The 7776-nt window shown below is 38.9% G+C and overlaps 1 pseudogene; it reads left to right on the forward strand.

Annotated features, from left to right (window-relative positions):
• The first annotated feature begins 7403 nt into the window (after positions 1–7403).
• Positions 7404–7471, forward strand: LOC138848019 (U6 spliceosomal RNA; annotated as a pseudogene).
• The last annotated feature ends 305 nt before the right edge of the window (positions 7472–7776 follow it).

Here is a 7776-nt window from a genome sequence, read left to right on the forward strand (position 1 = left end):
GGAATTCTGATTGAATTCACCTCAAAATCGCACTCACACTCATTTTGGAGGGAATTAGAATCTGTCCCCTCAGCAGAAGCGTTCTATGTCATTTTCCAAAACACAGAAACTCATCTTGGTTGTGTTGCCTGTAGATTTCTAATCCTGAAATGGCAATGCGCTGTGTTTTTTTTTTTTTTCTTTCATAATGGCTACTCTCCAAAACATGCTTGTATTGCATCAGAATACAAAATTTGGGAATAGGAAGGCAAAACCGACTCAGACCCAGAAAACATTTAGGAAATTGGCACTCAAGAAACCACAAATCGGCTGAGGCACCCAAAACAATGATAGCAAGCCAGAAGTGGAGCAAGCCAACAGCTGTGCCCTGGTTGAAAAAGAACCTTCCTCTTGTGCCCTGAACTCAATATGCCAGCCTCAAAACCAAAGCTCACATCAGAAAATTCATTACAAACCATGATAAATAAGAAAAATGAGAAAAAAGCCAAAAAAATGCAAGAATCCATGATGATATTGGACTTGATTTAGTCTCAAGAAAACCGAATGTTCCCGGATTCATCCACACCTCCAGCTGATGCCTGTGGAATTCTGTCTGAATTAACCTGAAAATCATAGTGAAACTCATTTTGGAGGCAATTAATATCTGTCACCTCAGCCAAAGTGTTCCATTTGATTTTCCAAAACACAAAAGCTCACCTTGGTCGTGTTACCTGTAGATTTATATTCTTCAAATGCCCATTTGTAATGTTTTTTATTTCATAATGGCTACTCTGTCCAAACTCTTGTTTGTGTTGCGTCAGAATACAGAATTTGGGAATGAAGAAGGCAAAGCCAACTCAGACCCAGAAAACATTTAGGAAATTGCCACACAAGAAACCACAAATCGGCTGAGGCACCCAAAACAATGACAGCAAGCCAGAATTGAAGCAGGCCAACAGCTATGCCCTGTTTGAAAAAGACCATTCCTCCTGTGCACTGAACTCTATATTGCAGCCTCAAAACCAAAGCTCACATCAGAAAATTCATTACAAACCATGATAAAAAGAAAAAAGAGAAAGAAGCCAAAGAAATGCAAGAATCCTTTGTGATATTGGGCTTGATTTAGTTGCAAGGAAACCAGCTGTTCCCGGATTCATCCACCCCTCCTAGCTGACTGGCTGTGGAATTCTGATTGAATTCACCTGAAAATCGCACTCACTCTCGATTTGGAGGAAATTAATATCTGCCCCTCAGTGGAAGGGTTCTATGTCATTTTCCAAAACCCAAAAACTCATCTTGGTCATGTTGCCTATGATTTCTAATCATGAAAACCCAATATGTTCTGTTTTTCAAGTTCCTGATGGATCCTCGTTCTAAACCCTTGTTTGTATTGCATCAGAATACACAATTTGAAAAGGAAAAAGGCAAAACCAACTCAGACCAACAAAGCATTTAGGAAAAAGTCGCTCAAAATGAAAAATTGCCTGAGGCACCCAAAGCAATTACAGAAAGCCAGAATTGGAGAGAAACAACAGCTGTGCCCTAATTGAAAAAGACCATTCCTCTGGTTCCCTGAACTCCTTAAGCCAGCCTCAAAACCACAACCCACATCAGAAAATTTATTACAAACCATGATAAATAAGAAAATGTGAAAAATGCAAAAAAGAAAAAGAAATGCAAGAGTCCTTCGTGATATGGCGCTTGTTTTAGTACAAGGAAACCAGCTGTTTCCGGATTCATCCACCCCTCCCAGCTGACTGACTGTGGAATTCTGATTGTATTCACCTGAAAAGAGAGAACATTTATAAGTATATTGGGACTGTGGAACCTGTCATTTACCAATCACATGTTAGACTGAATCATAGACCAAATATAGGGAAGAAATCCTATGCATGTAAACCTTGTGGGAATTCATTCAGTATTAAATACCCTCCATCACAGCACTCATATTGTGGAAAACCCTCATGTGTGTAATGATTGTGTGGAAACCACTCACCAGAAGTCAGATCTCATTAGACATCAGAGAATTCACACAGGGTTGAAATCTTACAAATCTAATGACTGTGGGAAGTTCTTTGGCCAGAAGAAACACCTCATAAATCATCAGAGAATTCACACAGGTGAGAAACCTTTTGAATGTAATGACTGTGGAAAATCCTTTGGCCAGAAGGCAAACCTCATAAATCATCAGAGAATTCACACAGGTGAGAAACCTTATGAATGCAATTACTATGGAAAATCCTTTGGCCAGAAGGCAAACCTCATAAATCATCAGAGAATTCACAGAGGGGAGAAACCTTATGAATGCAATCATTGTGGAAAAGCCTTTGCTGAGAAATCAAAGCTCACAAAGCATCAGACAATTTGTACTGGGGGAAACCTTATGATTGCAATGACTGTGGAAAAACCTTTGCTGAGAAGTCAAACCTCAGAAAGTATCAGAGCCTTCACACCATGGAGAAAGCTTATAAATGAAATGACTGTGGAAAAGCCTTTGGTCCCATCCTTGCATACCAAGGATAAATCCCACTTGGTCTGGGTGGATGATCTTTCTGATGCATTGTTGGATTCAATTGGCCAGAATTCTGTTGCAGATCTTTGCATGTATGTTCATCAGGGAAGTTGGTCTATAACTACTTTCTTTGTTGCACTTTTTTCAAGTTTAGGAATGAAGGTGATGTTGGCTTCATAGAAAGAATTTGGGAGAATCGCCTCTCTCTCAATTGTTTTGAATAACTTGAGAAGAATTGCAGTTAGTGCTTTAAATGTCTGTTAGAATTCAGCAGTGAAGCCTTCCAGTTTTGGGGTTTTCTTGGTAGTGATGGTCTTTATTACTGGTATCATTTCCATCTGGTTATGTGTGTGTTTAGGTTTTCTATATCTTTGTTGCTCAATTTAGGTAGGTTTTATGGATGGAAGGATGGTGGAAAGCCTCTTTGCTGTACTTCATAACTCATAAGATATCAGAGTATCCACACAGGGAATTTTCTACTTGACCTTTTTGTGCAAGTTATATCTCATGAAATATTAGAGAATTCACCAAGGGGAGAAATGCATGAATATAATACATGTGAATAGCCTTTGTGGTGCAAATCAGACCTCATCAAACATAAAAGAATTCTCATGGGGAGCAATTTTATGAATGTAATGACTCAGAGCCTTTTACCATAATTCAGCCCTCATTGTACATCATCAAATTCATATAGGGAAAAACTCCTTTGAAAGTAAAATCCCTTTAATTAGAAGCCATACCTCATAAGACAACAGGGAATTCACGTGGGAGAGAAACCTTATGGGTGTAATGAGTGTTGGAAAGCTCTGCCCAAATCTCTCCTTATATCAGAATGCACAACATATATATCTAATGAATGAAATAAATGTGAGAAAGTCATTTCACATAGGTAATGCCTCATAATCCATCATGGAATTTGAACAAGGGAGAGACCTTAACAATATAATGAATGTGGAAGAGCTTTTCTCCAAAATTCATGTAAGTATTGTGACAAAACCTTTTGCTGGAAATCACATCCTATCCAACAGAGACTCATGTAAAGGAGAAAGCTTATAAATATTATTAGAGTCAGAAGTCAATGGTACATCAGAGAATTGACACAGGTGGTTTCTTAGGCGTATACTGATTGTGCAAAAACATTTTCTTTATTTCAGGCTTGTATAGACACAGAATTCACAAAAGGTGATAGTCTTTGCATGCTGTAAATACAATAAAACCTTTAGCCAGAAATTAGACATCAACAGACTTCAGAGAATTCATAAGGAACAAAAGTCTATGCAATGAATTTGGAAAATGTATTTCTGTTATAAATCAGTCTTCAATTCCCATGAATAGACTCACAAATGAGAAAACATGCATGCATAGAAAAGTTTTGTACCATAAATTATCTCTAGATGGTAAACTAATATATCACACAAAAGAAAAATCATGAGTGTAATGGAATTGGGAAACCCTTTGCTATAAGGCCGATTTCCAGAAAGCTTAGCAAGATTACAGAAAAGTCTCTGAAAATGTAACATGTCTGAAAGATTTGTTGGCATCACAAACTGGAGGATAGCTCAAGTGCATGTGTTTTTGTGCCTGGCATCCAAATTGATATCTCTTTTTCTTTGATGAATTCCTTGTTTATTTATTTAGCAGATTTAGAGACAAAGGATTCCTGTCCATTGATTTACTACTATATGCCCACAATTGCCATGGTAAAGTATATGGCAAAAACTGAGTGCTGGGGGCTGTGAATCTGATTCATCACTGATAACATTGAAGACATTGGTTCCTGGTTCTTATGCTGCTATGCATGGAAATGTTTCTCTAATTTCATTTTCAAATAGTTCATTGTTAATATAAAGAAATGCTTCTAATTTTTAAAATTTCATTGAAATAATTTGTGATTAATGTGTCCTAGTCATGCATTATTACAGGGTGTAGTGCAATATTTGCACACATTTATGCAGTAAAAAGTGATCAAGCTAAGCAACTACAGTTTTATTAAGTTTTTAAAGAGTTATTTATTTGAAAGACAGAGTTACAGAGAGAAGTAGCAGCAGAGAGAGAGAGAGGTCTTCCTCTGCCGGTTCACTCCCCAGATGGCCACAATGGCCGGAGCTCTGCCAATCTGATTCCAGGAACCAGGAGCTTCTTCCAGATCTCCCACTTGGGTGCAGGGACCCAAGGACTTGGGCCATCTTCTACTGCTTTCCCAGGCCATAGCAGAGAGTTGGATCAGAAGAGGAGCAGCCAGGACTAGAACTGGTACCCACAGGGGATGCTGGTGCTTCAGGCCAGGGTGTTAGCCCACTGTGCCACAATGCTGGCCCCCAAGCAACTACAGTTTCTAATTCTTCTCCATGATTTGAGACTACCAGCTCCTCTCCTTCAGTTCTTTACACAGAACCTAATATGGTTGAATGTAGTCATCTCATTATATTATGGAACACCAGAAGTTCTTTCTGCCTCTTTGATTTTTGATACCTATTATCCAATCCCCCTCTATCCCTAGCTGCTTCCCTTCTCAGCCTCTAGTAATCACAGTTCTGTGTTCAGATCCATTATTTTCTTTCACTTCCACATGCGACAAGGACCAGGTGACATTTGTGTTCCTGCTTCTGGCTTATTTCAATTAATTTAATAATATTTTGTTCTTTTTTTGTATCTAAAAGAGGTTGCCCTGTCCATTGTTTTTCATTGATGGACAGCTAGATTGGTTTCACATCCTGGCTGCAGTGAACTGTGTTATAGTGGCTGTGTTATGGGAAAATTGCTGTATCTTTGATATGCTCTCCTCCTTTCCTTCTAATAAAATTTCCTTATTCTATATAGCCAAGAGCAAGATAACTCTCACATGGTAGGTCAATTTTTATCTTAGTTTAATTTTTGTTATTTATTTGAAAGAGTTACAATAGAGGTAGAGACACAGAGAGGTCCTCCATTAGCTGGTTCGCTCTACAGATGACTACAAAGGCCAGAGTTATGCCATTCTGAAACCTGGAGACAGGAGCTTCCTCTGGGTCTCCCTCATGGGTGCATGGGCCCAAGGACTTGGGCCATCTTCTACTGCTATCCCAGGAGATAGCAGAGAGCTGTATTGGAAGAAGAGCAGCTGGAACTAGAACTGGCACCCAAATGGGATGCTGGCCCTTCAGGCCAGGGCTTTAACTCACTGCACAACAGCGCCAGCCCCAATTTTTATTCTTTTTAAGGAATGACCATACTGTTCTGCATAACATCTGTACTAACTTGTGTTTTCACCTACCATATATGGTGGTTTTCTTTTCCCATGTGCTCTCTAGCATTTGTTATTTTTTATCAGTTTGGCATAAAAATGATATAGTATTGTTCATGTTTTTGTGTATTTTGAAATCAGTTAATTTGTTTATTAAATCTTTATTATTTGAAAGGTGGATTTAGAGAGAGAGGGAAAGACATAGATAGCTTTCATCTGCTGGCTCACACCCCAGAGAGTTTCAACAGTTGAGCCTGGGGCATGCTGGAGTCAGGAGCTTCATCCAAGTCTCCCACATGAGTGGCAAGGACCTGAGTCCTTCGTCCATCTTCTGCTGGTTTCCCAGGTGTTTAGCAGTGAGCTAAATTGGAAGTGGAGATTCCTAAACTCAAAGTGGAACTCAGATGTTATGCTGGCCTCACAGATTGCAGCTTTCCCCACTTGGCCACAATGCCAGCCCCTCTATCAATTTAATTCCTCAAAAATAGCTCAGTAATGTTGGCATCTATCTCATTTTGTTTTTTCTCTGTTATTATTCAACTTATTGATGTCTTATTTTTGTTCACATTATTCCTCTCAATTGCTCTACCTGAGGTGAGTAGGGCTGCTGTGTTGCTTAAATGAAGTGTATGCTTTAGATTACTCATTTAATGAGTGCATGTCATTCACATAGCACTTCACTGAAGTTCTACTATGTCCCAAATCCTCTTCTAGGCACAGAATTTAGACCACTTTTCTCTTAGGCCCAGATCTTGCCTTTAACATACTACTTGGAATTTAGTAGCTCATGAAATCTGCAGACTGCATAAATGAATGAATATTTTGAGGGCTGTGCTTTTGTGGAGGAACTTCATAGGAGACCGAAGGAATAAAATAAATCAAAAGTATCCACAGTATATAGAATGTATACTATTTTACAAGTCACAGAGAAGAAGAAGAAGAAGGAAAGTAGTAAGACTAGAAAGTTTGTGGCAAGACTAACAGGCGCTGGTCAAGAACTTAATAAGCACATTAGGAAAGCAGTAAGGTTTCTTTTTTTTTTTTTGAGGAAAAGTTTTTATTTCTAGTGATGAAATTGGCTACAGAACATTATGAAAGTTTAAAAATACAAAGAGAAATTGTCTATAATTAATAGATTCAAAATTTGACAATCAGTGAATATCATTATTAGTCATTACCAACAACAGTTATTGATTTGAAAGGCAGAGTGACAGGAAGAGGGAACCACTGCTTCACTCCCCAGACACTTGCAATAGCCAAAGCTTGACCAAGCCAAAACCAGGAACTGGGAATTCATTCTGGATGTCCCATTTGGGTGCAGGGACCCAAGCACTTCTGCCATCCTCCGTCTCCTCCCAGGGTGCACACTAGCAGAAACTTGCCTCAAAGCAGAGAAGCTACCACTCAAGCCAGGCATTTGTATATGGGATGTGGGTGTGTGGTGGTGATAGCAAGCCCTCATGGATAAAAAAAAAAAAAAAAAAAAAAAAGTTATTTCTATGCCAAGGAAATTACTCTGTAGTCTTTCTCTTATAAACTACGTATTGCTGAACCTAGATAATTTTTCCTTTATTTAACAATGACATGAAAATGTCAGTTGAGTTGGCTTTCCTGAAGACCTTGTTTCTTGAATATTAGTGGCTAGCTGAGATAAATTCTTTTCATCTCTTTCTCGCTTCGGCAGCACATGTGCTCGCTTCGGCAGCACATATACTAAAATTGGAATGATACAGAGAAGATTAGCATGCCCCTGCGCAGTAAGGTTTCTTTACCTCCCTGTAGGCTCTGCTCTCCAGAGGTGAACAGGGTCCTCTAAACCCACTTGCTGCACACACAAACACCTGAGTGTTGTATTCTCCCACAGGTGTTGGAGACTGATATGGTGTTCTGATTTATATTTACATAATGGCTAGTGACATCGGGCATATTCACATGTTTTGACCATGTACATTTCTTCTGAGAAATGTCTATTCAGATCCTTGCCTGTTTCTTCACTGTATTTTTTGGAGTTTTTCCAATTCATGTAAATGTTCTGGAAATCTGTAAACATTCAGAGTTTTAA

This window comes from Oryctolagus cuniculus, unplaced genomic scaffold, assembly GCF_964237555.1.
Source record: "Oryctolagus cuniculus unplaced genomic scaffold, mOryCun1.1 SCAFFOLD_113, whole genome shotgun sequence".
In the NCBI taxonomy this organism is placed as follows: domain Eukaryota; kingdom Metazoa; phylum Chordata; class Mammalia; order Lagomorpha; family Leporidae; genus Oryctolagus; species Oryctolagus cuniculus.